The 21,016-nt window shown below is 41.6% G+C and overlaps 1 long non-coding RNA gene across 1 annotated transcript in view; it reads left to right on the plus strand.

The window, feature by feature from the left end:
• Positions 1-240: 240 nt before the first annotated feature.
• The window catches only part of LOC117062521, a 156,014-nt gene continuing 135,238 nt past the window's right edge, over positions 241-21,016 (plus strand). Inside the window, exons 1-2 of the long non-coding RNA XR_004428415.1 lie at positions 241-426; positions 3,506-3,701. This is a non-coding gene — a long non-coding RNA (uncharacterized LOC117062521). The remainder of the gene's footprint in view (positions 427-3,505; positions 3,702-21,016) is intronic.

Below are 21,016 nucleotides of genomic sequence, written 5' to 3' on the forward strand. Positions count from 1 at the left end.
GCTTGGGAGGCTGAGGCAGGAGAATGGCGTAAACCCAGGAGGCGGAGCTTGCAGTGAGCTGAGACCCGGCCACTGCACTCCAGCCTGGGCGGCAGAGCGAGACTCCGTCTCAAAAAAAAAAAAAAAAAAAAAAAAACATAGCACCGTGCTGAGCACAGAGTAAAGGCTCAATAGTTGGAAGCCACTGTGCTGTCACCACTGATGGTGGGACCTGGGGCAAGGTAGTGGGGAGCTGGGGTGCAGCCTGAGGATGGAAAGATAGGTTTAGAGCCAGCTTGTGAATAGGACTGTAAAAGTCAGACTTTACTGGGCAGACAATAGAAGGACATAAATAGGGGGGTAACTTGACCAGCCCCTCTTTTGCCAAGATTGCTCTGATAGTGATGGAGGAAGAGTATGAGGAAGGGGTAGCCACAAGAAGACCAGGTAAGGGCCTACTCAAGTGACAGATAAAGACCCAAACCTACTTCCAAATGGAAGTGGGAGTAGAGAAAAGGCTGTGAGTCTGAGGTCTGTTTTGGTAGCTAAAGAAAAGAGAACCAGTATTAACTTAATTGTATAGTTTGGACAACTGGATATTTAGTAATGTCATTATTTTTAAAATGGAGCTCAGAAACAACAGATTTCAAGTTTGGTTTTTCATAATCCCATGAAAAGTTTCTTAAGCAGACTTATGCAAATCAAGCCTCTGAACCATGGTTGGAATGCCATTTTCATCATTGCCACCTTTGTTGTAGAAGTGAGATCTTAGTGGGCTAACACTGAGATCATCTCTCCTGGCTCTCAGAGACATTGGCAATTAGAGCAGAGCTGTTTGTAGGAGGAATGTTTCAGAAGCTTTTACCTGGGAAGAACTGGGAAAGCTGTACTAATCAGAAAGAGGTAAATGCGGAACCCAGAAATGAAGGGGGATCCTAGAGGTAGTACCTTCCCTCTTTTTCCTCTCTCCTTGTGTTGTTTCAACAAAACAGGGAAAGGTTTTTCTAAGTCCTTTTCAGGGTGGTGTCATCATGGAGCAAAATGTTTCTTTGTTTTGCTGCTTGACATATAGAAAAACACTAGAGAGAAGCATTATACACATACCGACCTTAAACATAATATGTTACAGGCTAGACCTATGAGTTATGATTTTCCTGCATTGTTACATGGAACAAAATTTAAACTTTTAGAACTACTGATACCCACAGTTAGATTTTGTCCTATCTTTTATTTTAAACATTGAAAAAGGAGAATGAAAACTAGTTGAAAATATTGCCTGATTCATTGTCTGTTATGAGAAGATACTCAAATATGTCTTAGACACACAATACAACTGTAAGTCACCCAAAATACAGTCTGGTTCTCTTGAAATGATCCCCATGAGATTAAACTCTATAGAGGGAAATTGCTTCAGGATCTCACCGATACCATCATTGCTTGTACTCTTTCTTGGGTAAAAGTTGGTGAAGGAATCGGGGAGGGAGAGAAGGAGGAGGATGGGAAGGAGGAAGGCAGGGAGAGAAATCATTCTGGACCAAGAATTTTCTTTCAATCTCTTCCTGTAAAACTTTGACTGATTATGTTTACTTTGACTCACCTGAAGTGATTAATAAGAGTGTGGCTCCATGAAAGAATTTTGGGTCTGTGTAATCAAGACATTTTTGCTTAAACTTTTTTCAATGTCCCTAAGACATAATTACTAGGTCATTTTGAAATCATGTTTTATGGTTGCTCAGGAAGATGAATATGATGAGTTTCAATGGGGAAATTAGGCCTGCAGTGTAGTCTGCTCTGATTTATGAATTGCCCTTTAAGGAAATACAGTGGTAGTTGAACATAGGCTTATGGGAAGACAGTGTTGTTTAGGAAGTGTGTTCAGTGGAAGGAGTATTAGCCTAATAGTCAAACTTAGCTATGAGTCAGTGTGTGACTTAGTCTAATTTATTGTCAATCATCAACCAGCTCTTGAGTACCTACTATCCACTGGACATTCTTCTAGGCCTGGAGAGCAATACATAGCAGTGAAAGATATGGTACTTATTCTAAGGAGCTCATGTTTTTTATCAAAAATATAAAACACAAACATGTAGCAAGGGTTAAACATGATATTATAAAAGTAGGCACACAAATTTCTCTTGGGAGGAAGCTGTCTTTATTTGGAAAAAATACCTTCATATGAAGGTCATGGATGTCCATATTTATGCACGAAAACAATGAGAGGACATTTCTGGAAAGAAGAGAAGGAAAAGATAGGACCAGTGAAGTCAACTTTGACAGTTTCTTACTAGAGGGTGGTTGTAACTATAGGAACTGGCATAAACATAAGGAGCCAGCACACCTAATGATCACCTTGAGGTTGTTTATATTCTTCTATGTATTAAAAGATACTGATGGGCCGGGCGCAGTGGCTCACGTCTGTAATCTTAGCACTTTGGGAGGCCAAGGTGGACAGATTACTTGAGCTCAGGAGTTCAAAACCAGCCTGGGAAACATGGTGAAACTCTGTCTCTACTAAAAATACAAACAAATTAGCTGGGCATGGTGGTGTGCGCCTGTAGTACCAGCTACTTGGGAGGATGAGGTAGGAGAATTGCTTGAACCTGGGAGGTAGGGGTTGCAGTGAGCTGAGATGACACCACTGCACTGCCTTCCAGTGACAGAGCAAGATTCCATCTCAAAAAAAAAAAAAAAAAATATTCATAAAAGACACAGTATGATACTCCATAAACATATGAGAGTTCAACAGATAGGGCATTTCTTCCATTGGCCTCTGTTGGGTCTCAGTTTTCTGCTATGTCGGCTGTGAATGACACAGACTGGCCATTTCAGTGTGTAAGTGGAGGATAGAGTGGACACGAGGACCAGAGAGTCAGACTGCTCGAGTACAAATCTTGGCTCCATATTTATTCACTGTATGATCTTCAGAAAGTGACTTTATCTCTCACTTGTGCCATGCAAATAGAGTCCTGCCTTATAGGATTTTTATGAGAATGATGTGATTAATATATGACAGGTCATAGAACATCACCTGTTAAGACCTAAACAATCATGTTATTTTTCTTGTTAAAATTCAAAATGATTCCACACCTATGTGTCCTCTCAACATTGACATAAACTATTCTTATTCGAATTATAGAAGTGGAAATATTTCTTCATTCAATGAAAATGCAATGAGCCAGATAGGGTGGTGAGTCCTGGGGTTGACAATCACAGCATCAGTGCAAAATGGCAATGCCTCTCCCATCTAATCTTCTGGCTCATTAGAGAGCCCCTAACTAGGTAGAGAGAAGAAGCAAGAGGGTTAGCATGATGCACTGGAGAGAGTGAAGTTAGACCCATCTGACTGTGCTTCCTATAGCTGTATGACTTCCATTGAGATGCTTAATTTCTGTGAATCTTGGCTTTATCACCTATCAAATAAGAATAATAATACCTTGTTTTAGGACTGTGATGAGATTTAAATGAGTCAACATATATAAAATCCCTAGAAGAATGCATAACACTCAATAAATGTCATTGTCTTCAGTCTCTTTCCGTAACTATGTGGCAAGAAGCCAGAGAGAAGCAGAGTAAGTGCTTTTGACTGCCCAGGAAGATGTCCAGTGTGAGCACTTCGTGGAAGAAGTCAACCAAATGAGAAGTTGAGGGAGCACCACGGTTTCCATGAGGGCATTGTGTGGTCTTCTTCTTCTATGCCTTCACAGCTGATGCAGTACTTCAAGGTAGAATTGGGGAGGGTCGTTTAGTCACATTCAGGAAGAGACATAAGTTATGAAAACGCAAGGAAACTGAGAAGACCCCAAAGGAAAAAAAGCTGTGAGGTTTGGAACAGCTGTACACACTTCAGCCTTCCATGGCCCCCTGCCTGTCTGCTTGCCTCTACCCACTCTTCTGACCACACCTTGTTCCCCCTTTCTCCCCTCTCCCTGGGCCCTTTCTCTCCTCTTTTCCTCTCCCCACCTTCTGGCTTCCCTCATCCCCTTTTCACCCTGACTTCCTCGTATGTATCTTTCCTTCTTTTCTTTCTCATCACACCCCATCTCTACCGCTCCCCTCTTTTAAAAAGAGAGAATTGTGTGAAGCATTGGCCTAGGAATTGATGGAGTTGAGTGACTGGCATCCAGGGGGTGGCCTTGTCCCTACAGGTAACTTCCTCAAGATAGGCCTTGAGAGGGAGAGGCTGAACTTCAGCATGTTTGCCCACCTGTCTTGGCAACTCTTCTTGTTCCCAGTTCCCTCTGAACAAATTGGGCACAGGTCACTCAGGCTTTAAAATGTTACCTGGTTTGTGTTCACAGTCAGTCCACAGCACAGCTGTTACTGCATTTTCTGGACTAGGATTTAACCACATGACCAGTCAGGAAGCATGTCTGGGGGTGCAGAGCCTGACTGGGCCCTGGGTCCCAAAGGAACCATGCTGGACAGAGGAACCGTGGTAGACAGGGGGACCGTGGTGGACAGAAGGATCGTGCTGGACAGATTCTCGGTGCCCCCATTGTCCATAGCACATCCATGGCTTATTTGGAAAGGACAAGGCTTCCTCCCATAATTTTACACACTAAAGGACTATTTTATTTCATGTCCTGAAAGTGGGGTATCACTTTTTAAAAGATGGAGTCTAGCTAATAATATTTTAAAACTGGATATATAAGAAGGGGCATATTAGGGCAAGGTAAAGGGAGAAAGGACAGAGCTGGTGGGGGGGGGAAGAGATGAGAACAAAGGAGAAAGTTGAAAATAAAGTGCAGCAGACAAGAAGAGAAGGAGGCAGGGACAGAGGGCTCCTCTAAGAGATTGATGGTAATAAATCTCTTTTCTTTAAAAATTATCCAGTCTATAGTATTCTGTTATAACAATATAAGACAGAATAAGACAATCTGTTGTGTTGAAGTAGACCGTCGGAAATGCCTGGTCCCTGGGGACAGATGTTGCAAATGTAAAGATGGGTTGGTTTATGTGGTAGACTGGTAGAACTGTTTGTTTGTTTAATAACTGGGGTCCAGCCCCAGCCCTGAGAGAATGGATGATTCACTTCACCTCCTCAGATGTCAGTCCCTGTTGTATAACGTAATGCTTAGAATGCCCGACCCTTCTTCAGGGGCTTCTCACAGACAGTGTGTGACCAGGTTTTGTGACCAGTTGAGAGCCTAGACCATGCTGTCACAATAAATAGCTCACCATGGAGACCCTATCCTATCTCCTTAGCCCACCTTCCCCAGGCAGAACAGCCCACTCCTGGGTGTAGTGATGTCAGTGGTACGCACTTGCCTTCCTGGAAACCTCACCTACTGATTTACTGTGGAATCCTAAATACTGTCTATAAATGCAATGCTAATTTCATTAAATAGCATTGTTCCCAGTGAAACTGCAAATATCAGTCACTAATGCTTTTGTTTGAGTGGGTTTAGAGGATCCCTATCACTCCTTTTAACTACCTGCAGCAGGCTTGACAGTGAGTATTAGTTCTGGGAGAGGCAGGAGGAGACGAAACCCACAGTTCTAGAGCACTGGCTAAGCATTAAATCTAGGACTTTAACATCATCATCCCTTTTTAAGGGGAGGGGAGGGAGGACAATTCTGAAAGCCCAGTGAGATACATGGGTTTGCTTGAGATAATGAGCTCTCTTCCAATTTAATTTTTTCGTTTTGCTGAAAACTTCATAATTTTGGATTAAATGCAAGTGATTTAAAAACCACAGCACCCAAATAGTAGCTTAAACTGGCTCAAAGAGGGAATTAAACTTATGGTTCCTGCTTCAGTGTAGTTTATGAGCCTCTTTATCTTGGTCTATTCTAGGGTGAGTATGTAATAAATATTATATATGTGTATTACATATTATGCAGCACACATAATTAAGAAAATTTGTATCACTTAATCCACCCTAGAAAGTAAATATACTAGCATTAATATGCATGCTAAATAAAATGGCACTCATCACACTTGCATATTACACATGTCTTTAAAAAACATGCTAGTATTTTCTGAAGCCAGGTCAACTCAGTGTGGGTGTTTTATTTGAGCACTTTTTCAGCCCTTGCTCTCCCATCTCTGAATAAGGGTTATACCTAGCCACTGCTATCTTTCTGGAAGTGTTGTTTGCTAGTATTTGGCAAATAGTTGACATGTCTCCAAGAAAAGATATATTTATTAACTCAAATTGCATAATGCTAGAAAGGATACCGAATGAACATCTTTCCATGCAGGTAGGTAGTTCAGGTGAGGTAAGAGAAGCCCAGAGAGGTTCAGGCACCTTACCATGGCTCCAAGCTGGTCACTGAGAGAGGTGGCCCTAGAGCCTGGGCTAGGACTTCTGCAGGCTGATATAGTGCTCATTGTACCATATTACACTGCTGTCATTTGAGTGCTACACAAAGGCAGAAAGAACCTCATTTTAAGCATTTTCATTTCCTTTGTTTCCCATAGAATTACAATCCTTTGGCCTTGCTTGAGTGGATAGTGGGGAGGAGAGGAGCGGATGAACACCAGAAGCTCACATTTTTTCAGCCTTGTAGTTAGCTCTCCTTTCTCCTCCCAAAACAGGACACATGCATGGCCTGCAGAGACACCCGCCATCCCTCCAGCTGTTCAGTTGAGTGAGACAGATGCTCAGTCCAGCAAGTGACCCAAAGTGACTGGCAAAAATTAATTAACTTGCTATGGAACTAATAATAAGCTGCTGGTTTGTTTTTTCTTTCCCTAACACCAGTTGCCAAAGAGTTTTTCATTAAGGGGCTGAATGCTTCCTTTGTAACCAGAATAACCTCATTAGTTACAGCCCCATCGTGGCTGGAGAGTCAGACAACAAATCATTGTCTGCTCTTGAGCCACTGTGACTTAACTTGTCATCTTTCATTGTCTTTCTCGGAGGAGTTTATCTCCACCCCAAACATTCTCCATCCCTTCTTTAAGGTCTCTTTCAGAAATGACTTTCAAGTGTATCTACCCACTGCGTTCTTCTTGACAGCAGAGCCATTTTGTGTTTGCTAATTCAGGCCTTTGTTGGAAAGAGAATAAACATGACCACTCTGTCCGTATTCCTCAATTCCCTAGCTTCTTCACCCAGGCACCTTTGGTTGATGCTCTGCCATTTTAATTCATACTGCACGGTGATTTACAATGTGTACATCGGTTTTAGAGACATATCTTTAGTCTTAACAAGGACCCTTCTATGCTATCCCCATTTTACAGATGAGCTCATTGAGGCTCAGAGAAGTAGCATATTCAGAGTCAAGCTTCTACTGAAAGACACAACTGGTATTAAGATCAGGACTTCTGACTCTGAGTCAAGTGGTCTTTCTAATCCACCGCAGCTGCCTCTCAGTCCTTTCTTTTCCAATGCTATCTTTACAGTCCAGGTTTTGCTTCCCTTCTCACTCTTGTTCACCTTAGCCTTGTTACTACTTTAAGACTTTTGTGTCCAACTAATTAGCTTAAAGCCACCAAGAAGTGGGTGGCAGGGCAAGGGCACGGGATCACAAAAGATCCACCCATTGGTTCATCTTCCTTGCAACGTCACCAATCTTACTTTAAACTGGCAGCTTACCTTAACTGATGCCGTTGTCTATGTTAAATACTTTGCATGGGTGCTTTCTAGGAGGAAAAAGTGAAGAAGCAGAATAGGGAGACACCACGCCCTCTATAGAGGCAGGAAAAAAGGTTCTGAGGTTTGTTCTTTGAACAGTTTTTTTTCCCCTGCAAAAAGGGATGGAGTAGTAGGATGGAGAATGAAGAGCAAGGATAAAGAAGTCTGTGATGGGAGCTTCAAACACGGTGTCTACCTCTCTGTGGAGTACATATGGTTTGATCCCTCCTTGCTCATTGGATTCTGAGTCTCTCCACAAAGAGTACAGTACCTGGCTTTAAGTTCTGGCTTTACCACTCACTTGCTGTTTGACTGTGAACAGGCCACCTAACTTCTTTGTGTTTCAGGTTGCTTGTGTGTAAAATGGAGACAATAGTAGTTTCAGTTTCATAGAGTTGTTATATCAAGTAAACTAATACATGTATGTCACATAGAAATGCCTGTGCATAGTAACTATTCGATGAATATGAGCTAGCACTATTACCTTAGCGAGGAATTGAGATATTAACATTTGCTTTCAATATGTTCCCCTGCATGTGGGAAGAAATGTGTATACATTAGTTGGCCAGCTTTAAATACATGTTTACAGTCTCTGTCATTAGTGTTCTGCGGGATAGAAATGTAAAATGCTTCGATTGGGATGGTTTAAAATTATTCATAGAATGTCAGAGTTAGGAGGGATCTTACTTATCATTTAGTCAATCCCTCTACCTTTCCAATAAGACCATGAAAGCTGGGCTTTATCATAGACTTTTGTCTTTAAGAACTTAGTATGTGTGTTGGGGGTAGAGTTAATGAAGTATTTAATGTAAAACTTTACATTTTTAAAATGCACCCTTTATAGTGTACAGTCCCATGAATTTTGATAAACACACACAGCCCTGCAATCAAGAGAAAAAATTTCCATCATCAAAAAAATTTTCTAGTGTCTCCTCTGTGTATTTAAATTTGTATATATACATATGCTTGTGACCCTCAGACAGAATGATATCTTCTTAGAGAAAGATGTTTATGGATATAAATATGGACACAGGCATTTAGTAGCACAGCAGCTCTACTCCTATGACCCAGTCTCCAGCTAGCATGACCATATGTCAATCAGCAGAGAAATGCATGAAGTATTAAGACACTTGATATTTGACCTGGATTCTTTCCAAGTTGCTTAAAAACAATCCTTCAGAAAAGAGAAATACATCTTTATAATTTATTTTCAATTTTCTTTCTATGAAGAATATCTAGAACTTTCATAATTGTTCAAAGGCAATCCACATTTGTGAGCTGATATTTTTTAATGAGCCTGATCTCTGAAATGAGCTGAGACCTTACAGCTCCAAGGTGATGAGTGTTAGAGTCCAGAGATCATGGGCCTAAGCCCCAGAGGACTGCCTTCTTGCCCTGTGTGGTTATGAGTGAGCTTTTCCAGGCCTCCCTGGACTCAGCTCCGAATAATCTGAGGGAGGACTGAAAGCGTTCCTCACGGACTCTGTTGTTAGTGAAACCTCAGTGTTAGTGTGGGCCCCCCTAAGATACTATCTTCAGCATTCTTTTACCCCCCAAAAATGGCTTGGAAAAGGTACCATAAAGAACTCGTATATTATTATTTACTATTTATTTGGACATCTTGACATCTTCCCCAAATTACAAAGCACAAAACCATTAATTAGGTTCACAACAGGTGTACTTCCTGTTTCTGTAGATCCTTAGTTTGTTAATGGCACCATATTCAGCCCCTACTGGCATTTTTGTAACACCCCAGTATTGCTAAGTTTCCATCTACAGGAACTTCCTGAGTCTAATCCAAAGAACCTTCTTAGACTTTGAAGGTTGATAAATCAGAAACAAACATGGCTTATTCTTGTTTTTGCACTTTCCTATTAGAATTTTTGGACATTTCTCTGATTTATATTCCTGGAAACCAATATCTGGTCTTCAGCAGCTAAGATACTTTCAGCTTTTGAAGATGTCTTCAGTTGGTAGAACAAAAGAGCTTGTTTTCTTGGCCTACAGTAAGTGAACAATGATAGAAGCAGCCAGTTCATCATCTTTTCTTTATTAACAGATGTCAAAGTAATTGATGAGGGCTTTTTTATTTCAACCTTTAGTATATTTTTAAAATGGATTGATTCTGGGGCATTTCAGTTCATTTACCGACAGTGTCTTAAGGAGGGGAATGTGGCTATAATCAATTTTCATTATCATTGTGTAGCTAATAGGGCTAAAAATAAGAACTCTTAATTTGCTATGGCATGATTGATTACCCAAGAAGAACATGGAAATAACATCTTTTAATATGCCTGGAGAGTTACATTAAACCTCCAAAATTTCCATCTTCAAAACATATCACTTCCTATAATTTTCTATCCACTAATAAAATAACTCAGGACTCATGACATCACTTTTCTCTGGGTCCTAACCTCAAAGGGTGATCTCCAGTTGTGATTTTCATATGCAGTGTTCCCCTACCCACAAACTGTATGACCCAAGCTTCCTTTTTCATGGATTCTTTCCATCATCGTTTCTCTCTAAATAATTACTGGAAGCCGTGCTAGACCTGGAAGACCCAAAGCAGCTTCCTGGAGCATTGACTGTTGTATAACTCCCCCTAGAACAAAAGTAGGTCATCTGGAGCATGACAGCCATCACGGAGTCTCCGAGATGGTGTGGTAAAGACAGAAAGCTGAAGATCATATAGCCTTACTATCACTGGACTGGGAATAAGGAGAACTTGAGTCCGGGTGCCAATTCTGCTTCATCATCTTGGCCAACTCTTTTAATCTTTTAGACCTCAGTTTTCTCATCTGAAAAGTGAATACTAAAGCCCATCCTATCTCACAGGGCTGTTGGACTATGCCAGTGATATAATGTATATAAATTGACTTGTTAACTACACAATGCTGTATATTATTATTATTATTGTTGTTATTATTGAAACAGAGTCTTGCTCTGTCACCCAGGCTGGAGTGCAGTGGTGCCGTCTCAGCTCACTGCAACCTCTCCTCCTGGGTTCAAATGATTCTCATGCCTCCTGAGTAGCTGGGATTACAGGCATGTGCCCTGCCCAGCTGATTTTTGTATTTTTAGTAGAGATCGGGTTTTGCCATGTTGGACAGGCTGGTCTTGAGCTACTGACCTCAAGTGATCCTCCTGACTTGGCCTCCCAAAGTGCTGGAATTACAGGCATGAGCCACCATGCCCAGCCCTGTATATGATTTTTACTACTTTTTCTCATCTTCTCTGTCTCCCTATTTTGAATCACCTGTTCCTCATACCTTGTATCTTCCAACATTCCTTTACCTTCTGATAAAACTTTAGCCACCCTTTGCTCCCTCCTGACATTTGTTGAGCATCCATCCATATCTGGTCCTTTGGGATATGTTGGGGCATTTAATCTTTACGATAATTTGGTAGAGTACTTATTGCCATGACTCTTTTACAGACAAAGAAACTAAGGTTCAAATTAAGTTAACTTAGGTAAGCAAGAGACAAAGTCATGATTTCAACTGAAGACGATCCGACTCTAGGTTACAGTTTCTCTGTGATGTGCTTCTCGAGTCTAATTCTTGGCCTGGTCAAATTAAAAGGCAAGATGTGATGCCCCTAAAGACAGGGCAAAGGGAGTAGGAGTTGGGGAAAGTCCCAAGTGGATGAACTGGTAGCTTTTACCCTCTTTAGCATCAATATTTCTTGTGGGTTTTAAACTATTCAGGTGAGGGTGGAAAAAACGCAAACAGCTCTCACGCCAAAAATCAACACAGATAGAAGATATCTGTGACCACATGTGTAGCGATTTTTCCCACAAACCAAGCAAGCAGGAAGTTCTGCAGCAAACACCAGCTGGGTATCCTCCAATTCAGTTCTATTCTGACACTATCTACCTGGAGACAGCGTCAGACTCCACTGGTTGAGGGATCAGTCCCCAAATTGCCACTGCTTCCTACCAGTCTTAAGTCCAAGCCTTAGGAACCTCTGCCTAACCAGCTTCAAGTTGGGGTTCTCACAATTCCCACTGTGGGTTTGATTAATTTGCTAGAGCAGCTCACAGAACTCAGAAAAACTTAGTTATGTTTACCGATTTATTATAAAGGATATTACAAAGAATACAAATGACAAGATGTGTAGGGCAAGGTTGGGGAAGGGGTGTGGAGCTCCCATGCCCTCTCTGGGTGTGACACCTCCAGGAACCTCCAGTTGTTGAGCTACCCACAAGTTCTCTGAACCCTTTCCTTTGGAGTTTTTATGGAAACCTCGTTACCTAAGCATGATTGATTACATTATTGACCATTGGTGATCAACTTAACCTTCAGCCACTCTCTTTCCTTGAGGTTGGGGGATGGGACTGAAAGTCACAATCTTCTAATCCTGCTTTGGCCTTTCCAGTGACCAGACCCCATCTTGAAGCTACCTAGGGGCTGCCAGTCATCAGCCAATCATTAGCATACAAAAATGCATCGCTTTGGAATTTTTAAGGATTTTAGGAATTGAATGCCAAGAAATGGGATCAAAAATGAAACATGTTTCACAATATCACACCAAGAAACTTTCATTATGGAAAAGGGTGGCTCTCAATGGATGCTTCACCATGCTTCCCTTTGAGTTTAAATCACATCATGCAAAGAGAACTTCTTACTCCTTCATTAACCAACCTCAATCATTTTTTATTTTACTATGGGCAGCAGACCCTAAGCCAGGGGTTCCCAATCTGAAGACTATAATGCTTGCAGAATTATGATAAGGAATCCAGAAATTCATCAATGGACCAAAAAGATAAAATGGCTGACATCTCTAGGTGCTATTTTTAAAAAATATATAGATGCAATAGTGAATAATAAAATACAAATTTGTTTAAGAGCGTCACTAAATTCACAGGACAGTAGAAGCTCTCTTAATTAACCTTCCCTTTACCAGCTCTCTGTATTAGCTTTCCCTCTGTAAAGTATCATTTTTTTAAAAATCCCCAGAACTGAGCAGAACACTCTGTAAAGTATCTTGATTGATGCCCATAGCATCCTGTACACTCAAGGCCTATAGGCTATTCCCTTGTATATCTGCATACTTCTGCTCACCAGTTAAGATGCTCTTCCCAAGATGCTATTGTGTTTGTTCTAAAAGATATTTATAGTAATTACAAGATTCAATTGCAATGCAAGGAGAGAGCTATTGTTTCTATGAAAACTCAGTTGAATGCTGCAGAAAGATTTAATAAAGGCGAGCCACTACAAAAGAAGTTGCTGCTGGATGAGGCAGGGCCCCTGAGAACGACTCTCAAGTTGTCACTGCACGACTCTAAGGGATACCCTGTGGATGACGCCTCCTCAAGTTGTGTAGGGCATAACTGCAAAACAGCACACAGAAGCCTTTGAATTGGGTGACTCTCAGAGTTTGGAAAGAAATACATAAATGTCTCTGAGATGCTATTGAAAATGATCCTCAAATCTTTTTAGGTTCTTATGCCCCATTACATAAACCTAAACTGAAAATTATAACCAATACATTAAAGGTGTGATGAATGTGAGAAAGATGATACACAGAAGACACTGACCTTGGACATGACCCTACATCAAGAGATTGATGTATGAATATATGTGTGTATGTGTGTGTGTATGTGTGTTTTAGTTAAAACAGAATGCTTAAGGTATCATAATTTATGGTTCTCTTACTTACCTAGCTCTTTAAATTAACATTTGTATCACTAGTCCTTAGAGATTCCAGCCTTTGCTTGTTTTACACGTTCCCGACAAGCTTGAAGCACAGCCCCCACTATCATGTCAGGAAGAGTGGTCTGGATGTGAGAAGTTTTGAAGTTACAAAGGAGATCTTTTTGGTGGCACTCAGATAGCTCTTAACTGAGTACAGGGTTGAGTAATTCCATCATTGTCATAGAGGGGGTCGAGATTTCTGCAAACACCCATATCATTTTCTGTGCCTGCCACACACTCCCTGAACAGCCCACACCACTGTTGTTTCAAGAACTCCAAGTCACTGTGCGGCGACTAGCAGACTCTGCATTCTCCATAATTGCACCCAATTTTCCAATTGAATTATCGCATGATTTAATTCGTTTGGTGCATCTGGAGAGCATCAGCATTGTGCAGCTGTTGCAGCTTCAAGAGCTAATTGTTGCCAAGCACATTAAAAGTAGCCCTATTGCAATGCTCTGGAGTCAGAGGGGAGGGGACACAAACTTTCACTTGCCATTTTCCCTTTGGTTGAATCATCACCCAAAGAGCCTGAGGGGGTAGCAAACATTTAAGCTCTGTTGACACGGAGACCTCATCGGGTATGGTTACTGTCACTGGATGAAACTTCTTAAGTGAGTCAGACATATCCAGATACCAGAAAACAGAGAAACTTGAAAGCTCTGTTTGGCATGTCTTAGAGAATCATGCCAAATAAGATTAGGTTAGAAACTAAAGGCAGTGTTAAAGGAGAGACAGTGCTTCATCAAAAAGTACTAGGAAGTCGATTGTTAATGAAGTCCCAAGACATCTTAAGACCCCAAATCTTACTTCCAGTAATAAGCCACCTTAAAGAGAGTTACCCTTTTCCGTAATGAAAGTTTCTTGGTGTGATATTGTGAAATATGTTTACTTTTTTTATCCCATTTCTTGGCATTCAAATCCTAAAATCCTTAGAAATTCCAAAATGATGCATTTTTGCATGCTGATGATTGACTGATGACTGGCAGCCCCTACGTCACTTCAGGATGGGGTCTGGTCACTCGAAAGACCAATGCAGGATTAGAAGATTGGGACTTTTATGCCTGATAACCTATCCATATGTTCAGTTCATCTTGATATGTTTCATTAGAACATCTATTTTGTATATAACCATTTGAAGGCTTGCTTCAGTGTAAAATACTCCCTAATATTCATCTTCGATCTCTTGTTACTTAGTATCTTAGAGTCAGGGGTCTGAAACTCTGGGAGGCATGGGTTGGACACTTGTCCTTCCTTCGTTGTGGTTCTAAGGATGTGGAGTTTGATTCCCAAAGGGTCTCTGTCCTCTGCATAGATTTTGGGGTCTACACATTTGCTGTCTTTCTTATGTGAAAGATAAAAATCATGAGTTCAGGTAGGGATATCATATCTGAGCTGAGGGCTAGCCAGGGAGGAAAGCAGGCCATGGGGGGCTGAAGTAAGGGCTGGAGGGCAGAGGTGAGTCAACTGAGGGAGAGAATAGAGGGACCCCAAATGGAATATAAGGACAGAGTCCACAAGGCAGGAAGAGGTGAGAGCATGGGTGTGCACCATACTAACAACCGGGAGGTTAAGGAAGAGTCTGCATCCTGAACAGTGACATGCCCTAGCCTGCTCCTCTCTGAGAATTCAGAATACAACCCTACTAAGGGTATATGTAGGAAAAAAAGGAAGTTATTCCTCAAGGAGACTGGCAAGCCCAAGAGAAAAATTTGTTATTGCCATGGGGAATCCTCATTCAATGATTCAGTCCTGGCCCAATCACCCTCCTATGAAGTTTACAAGGCAACAGCCTTCATTCATGCACATAGAAATTCCAACTGGCTTTGAATTTTTCATAAAGAACAACCAAGGATCAACAGATATTTGATGGTAGCAGTTCTAATAGAAAGCACAGTGACTGAAACCAAAAAGCAAATTGAAGCAAAGGTCAGTGGTGAAGTGGGGTGAGGGTCTCAGAGTCAATACGGGGAGCAAGAATAAACATGAAACACACACACACTCTGTCACACACACACACTTTCTCTCCCTCTCGCTCTCACACACACACATTGTAACCTCAGAAAGTGTCCAGCACAATTGAATCCCACACTATAAAAGGCATACACAATACCATATAATTATAAAACTTTAGAGTACTAGAAAATAAAGGTTGTATATCTTGCAAAGGAAAAAATATAGATCATATACAAATGATAGGGAATCAGAGGGGCGGAGCAAGATGGCCGAATAGGAACAGCTCCAGTCTCCAACTCCCAGCGCGAGCGACACAGAAGACCGGTGATTTCTGCATTTTCAACTGAGGTACTGGGGTCATCTCTCTAGGGAGTGCCGGACAATCGGTGCTGGTCAGCTGCTGCAGCCTGACCAGCGTGAGCTGAAACAGGGCGAGGCATTGCCTCACCTGGAAGCGCAAGGGGGAAGGGAATCCCTTTTCCTAGCCAGGGGAACTGAGACACACAACACCTGGAAAATCGGGTAACTCCCACCCCAATACTGCGCTTTAAGGAAACAGGCACAGCAGGAGAATATATCCCACACCTGGCCGGGAGGATCCCACGCCCACGGAGCCTCCCTCACTGCTAACACAGCCGTCTGCCAGGATCTATCCGCAAGGCAGCAGCGAGGCTGGGGGAGGGGCGCCCGCCATTGCTGAGGCTTAAGTAGGTAAACAAAGCCGCTGGGAAGCTCGAACTGGGTGGAGCTCACAGCAGCTCAAGGAAGCCTGCCTGTCTCTGTAGACTCTACCTCTGCGGACAGCGCACAGCTGCAGTCCAATAGGGGAAAGAGCGGGGCCGTTGCAGACGCGAATGACTCTGTCTGACAGCTTTGGGGAGAGCCGTGGATCTCCTAACGCGGAGGTTGAGATCTGAGAACGGACAGACTGCCTGCTCAGGTGGGTCCCTGACCCCTGAGTAGCCTAGCTGGGAGACATCCCCCACTAGGGGCAGTCTGACACCCCACACCTCACAGGGTGGAGTCACCCCTGAGAGGAAACTTCCAAAGAAAGAATCAGACAGGTACACTCGCTGTTCAGCAATATTCTATCTTCGGCAACCTCTGCTGCTGACACCCAGGAAAACAGGGTCTGGAATGGACCTCAAGCAATCTCCAACAGACCAACAGACAGTCCTTCTGACTGCCAGACGGAAAGCTATCAAACAGGAAGGACACCTATACCAAAACCCCATCAGTACGTCACCATCATCAAAGACCAGAGACAGATAAAACCACAAAGATGGGGAAGAAGCAGGGCAGAAAAGCTGGAAATTCAAAAAATAAGAGCGCATCTCCCCCTGCAAAGGAGCGCAGCCCATCGGCAGCAATGGATCAAAGCTGGTCAGAGAATGACTTTGACGAGATGAGAGAAGAAGGCTTCAGTCCATCAAACCTCTCAGAGCTAAAGGAGGAATTACGTACCCAGCGCAAAGAAACTAAAAATCTTGAAAAAAAAGTGGAAGAATTGACAGCTAGACTAATTAATGCAGAGAAGATCATAAACGAAATGACAGAGATGAAAACCATGACACGAGAAATACGTGACAAATGCACAAGTTTCAGTAACCGACTCGATCAACTGGAAGAAAGAGTATCAGCGATTGAGGATCAAATGAATGAAATGAAGCGAGAAGAGAAACCAAAAGAAAAAAGAAGAAAAAGAAATGAACAAAGCCTGCAAGAAGTATGGGATTATGTAAAAAGGCCAAATCTACGTCTGATTGGGGTGCCTGAAAGTGAGGGGGAAAATGGAACCAAGTTGGAAAACACTCTTCAGGATATCATCCAGGAGAACTTCCCCAACCTAGTAGGGCAGGCCAACATTCAAATTCAGGAAATACAGAGAACGCCACAAAGATACTCCTCCAGAAGAGCAACTCCAAGACACATAATTGCCAGATTCACCAAAGTTGAAATGAAGGAAAAAATCTTAAGGGCAGCCAGAGAGAAAGGTCGGGTTACCCACAAAGGAAGCCCATCAGACTAACAGCAGATCTCTCGGCAGAAACTCTACAAGCCAGAAGAGAGTGGGGGCCAATATTCAACGTTCTTAAAGAAAAGAATTTTCAACCCAGAATTTCATATACAGCCAAACTAAGCTTCATCAGTGAAGGAGAAATAAAATCCTTTACAGATAAGCAAATGCTTAGAGATTTTGTCACCACCAGGCCTGCCTTACAAGAGACCCTGAAGGAAGCCCTAAACATGGAAAGGAACAACCGGTACCAGCCATTGCAAAAACATGCCAAAATGTAAAGACCATCGAGGCTAGGAAGAAATTGCATCAACTAACGAGCAAAATAACCAGTTAATATCATAATGACAGGATCAAGTTCACACATAACAATATTAACCTTAAATGTCAATGGACTAAATGCTCCAATTAAAAGACACAGACTGGCAAACTGGATAAAGAGTCAAGACCCATCAGTCTGCTGTATTCAGGAGACCCATCTCACATGCAGAGACATACATAGCCTCAAAATAAAGGGATGGAGGAAGATCTACCAAGCAAATGGAGAACAAAAAAAAGCAGGGGTTGCAATCCTAGTCTCTGATAAAACAGACTTTAAACCATCAAAGATCAAAAGAGACCAAGAAGGCCGTTACATAATGGTAAAGGGATCAATTCAACAGGAAGAGCTAACTCTCCTAAATATATATGCACCCAATACAGGAGCACCCAGATTCATAAAGCAAGTCCTTAGAGACCTACAAAGAGACTTAGACTCCCATACAATAATAATGGGAGACTTCAACACTCCACTGTCAACATTAGACAGATCAACGAGACAGAAAGTTAACAAGGATATCCAGGAATTGAACTCATCTCTGCACCAAGCGGACCTAATAGACATCTATAGAACTCTCCACCCCAAATCAACAGAATATACATTCTTCTCAGCACCACATCGCACTTATTCCAAAATTGACCACATAATTGGAAGTAAAGCCTCCTCAGCAAATGTCAAAGAACAGAAATTATAACAAACTGTCTCTCAGACCACAGTGCAATCAAACTAGAACTCAGGACTAAGAAACTCAATCAAAACCGCTCAACTACATGGAAACTGAACAACCTGTTCCTGAATGACTACTGGGTACATAACGAAATGAAAGCAGAAATAAAGATGTTCTTTGAAACCAATGAGAACAAAGATACAACATACCAGAATCTCTGGGACACATTTAAAGCAGTGTGTAGAGGGAAATTTATAGCACTAAATGCCCACAAGAGAAAGCAGGAAAGATCTAAAATTGACACTCTAACATCACGATAGGGAATCAGAATAGCATCTGTGTTAACATCTGCAATTTGGGGACCTAGAAGTCAGTTGATAAATGTGGTCAAATGTGAATGGAAAATAATTTCCAATTTAGAATTCCATACCCAGCCAAACTATCATTAAATGTGAAGTTAAAGATTTTTTTTACACATGCAAACTCTCAAAATATGTGCTTGTTGTGCATCCTTTCTTAAAAAGTTACTGAAGGATATGCCACATCAAAATAAGAGAATAAAACAAAGAATAGGAAAACATGGGATCTAGAAGACAGAGAATCCATTTCAGAAGAGAGGAAAAGAGAATTCCTAGCATAATGACAAAAGAAAGTAGGGGAGTGAATTGAAAGTGTTACATGCTACCACATGAGTGAGGCTTGAAATAATGATGCTAAATGAAATTAGCAAGTCACAAAAGGACAAATACTGGATGATTCCACTTATATGAGGTACCTAGAGTAGTTAAATTCATAGAGACAGACAGTAAAATGGTGATTGCCAGAGACGAGGGCAATGAGGGAGTGGGGAGTGAACTGGTGTTTAATGAGCACAGAGTTTCAGGTTTAGAAAAGAGTTCTGAAGATGGGTGGTGGTGATGGTTGCACAGGACTGTGAATGTACTTAATACCACCAAGCTATACACTTAAAAATGAGTAAAATGGTACATTTTATGTTATGGATAGTTCATCACAACTTTTTAAAAAAGGAATTGAGAGTGTATGCTCTAGGTAGGGAGAATTAGGAGGGAGGGGCAGCTGTGTTTTGTTATAAGCCTAGAGTACTAATTGATTTTTCAAGTTATTTATGTGTAATATGTTAATAAAAATTTGAAAATGTTTAAACATAAAACTAAATTAATTGGAGTGGGCATTCCAGGCTAAGGGAACTGCATGAGCAAAGTCAGTGAGGTGCGAAACAGCGTGCAGAGAACCTTAAGAATTTTCCTCTTCATGGAGAGGGTTGAACAAACTGGGTAAAGGAGCTGCAGCTTTATTCTCTAGGCGGTATTTCCCTACAGTGTGGTGCACACTTACAGATGAACGTGAAAACTTTGTCATCTGAATCCCTATATATTTAATTTTAATATTCTCTTCTATTCATAATGAATGACACATTGGGTTTTGGTTTATGATAGTGACAATAATGATTTAGATTCTCTAAATTTAAGTTTATAAATATGAGTTGGTTTTAAGAAAAACATTAGGTGAATAATAGTAAGAGAGGCATACGACTTTGGCAAAAAACAAAAAAAGAAAAGAAAAATTCGTGAACGTGGTGCATGGATTACTACGGTAGACAAAGCACTTCTCTGAGCAATAGGGAGCCCTTGCTGGTTTGTGTGAAAAGGGGCGTTCAAGCCAAATGTATGGACTGGATTGATGAGGGTAATATGAACTTCATTCTACAGCTCCCTGAGTTCTGGAGGCTTCTTCACAGACTGCCTTGAGGTGGGGTGAAAGAAAGAGCTTCAAATAGAGATGCTCTGTTCTATATATGAGTCTACCTATAATTACAAAGGGGTGGCCACTAAAAATGAAAGATTACAGATCACTGAGATAGATCATTCTGGTTAGGTGGGAATTAGGGGAGAAAGACTAAGAATGGGGAAACCAACTGAGAAGCTGATGCAAGTGACCTAACAGGAGACTACATGGGCCTGGCCTAGGACAGTATGTAGGGAGAGGAAGAGACAGATTAGAGATGCAGAGCTCCTAACTGAACACCCAGAGTTCTACCTAGTGGCAGCTCATCTGAACTATAAGTATAGCGCTTATGGAGATATAAACAACTCTTAGAGAACAAGCCTTATGTGCCATAATACAGAAGTGATGGCAGAAGTTCATTGTCATATTGAATTTTCTAACGTAACTTCCATTACTAGGAGCAGTTGTATTAGGAACTGATTTTGCCAAGCCCAGAAGAATGTGAAAGTGGAAGAAAAGCCATATATCATATTACAAGGAAACTAGACTTGGATTCATCCATTCATTCATCCATTCATTCACACCACAATTATTTGTTCAACACACATTGATTCAATACAACAGTGCAAGGAACTGGTTTATACACAGAGACCCATCAGTGAGCACAACCTACATCAATCCCTGCCTTCTCGATGCGTATACACTCATAGGAAGAAACAGAAAAAATTAGTAAAATATACAATATGTTGAAAGTAAATAAGTGCTATAAAGGACAATAAAGCAAGGAAGGTAGGAGTGGTAGGGTGCAATTTTTGGAAGGGTGGTCAGGAAAGCTTTGTGTGAAAGAGACATTTGAACGAAGAATTGAAGGAGGTCAGATAATGAGCCACACAGCCATCTTGCAAGGGCCGACCAGGCAGAGGGAGTAGTGACCACAAGGGCCCTGAAGCAGGAGAATGCCTGGAATATTCAGGAATGACAAGACGACCATGTGGCTGGAGCAGAGTAAGCCAGGAGGAGAGCGGCAGGAGATGAGGTCAGAGAGGCTTTGGG

This window comes from Trachypithecus francoisi, unplaced genomic scaffold, assembly GCF_009764315.1.
Source record: "Trachypithecus francoisi isolate TF-2019V2 unplaced genomic scaffold, Tfra_2.0 Lachesis_group17, whole genome shotgun sequence".
In the NCBI taxonomy this organism is placed as follows: Eukaryota; Metazoa; Chordata; class Mammalia; order Primates; family Cercopithecidae; genus Trachypithecus; species Trachypithecus francoisi.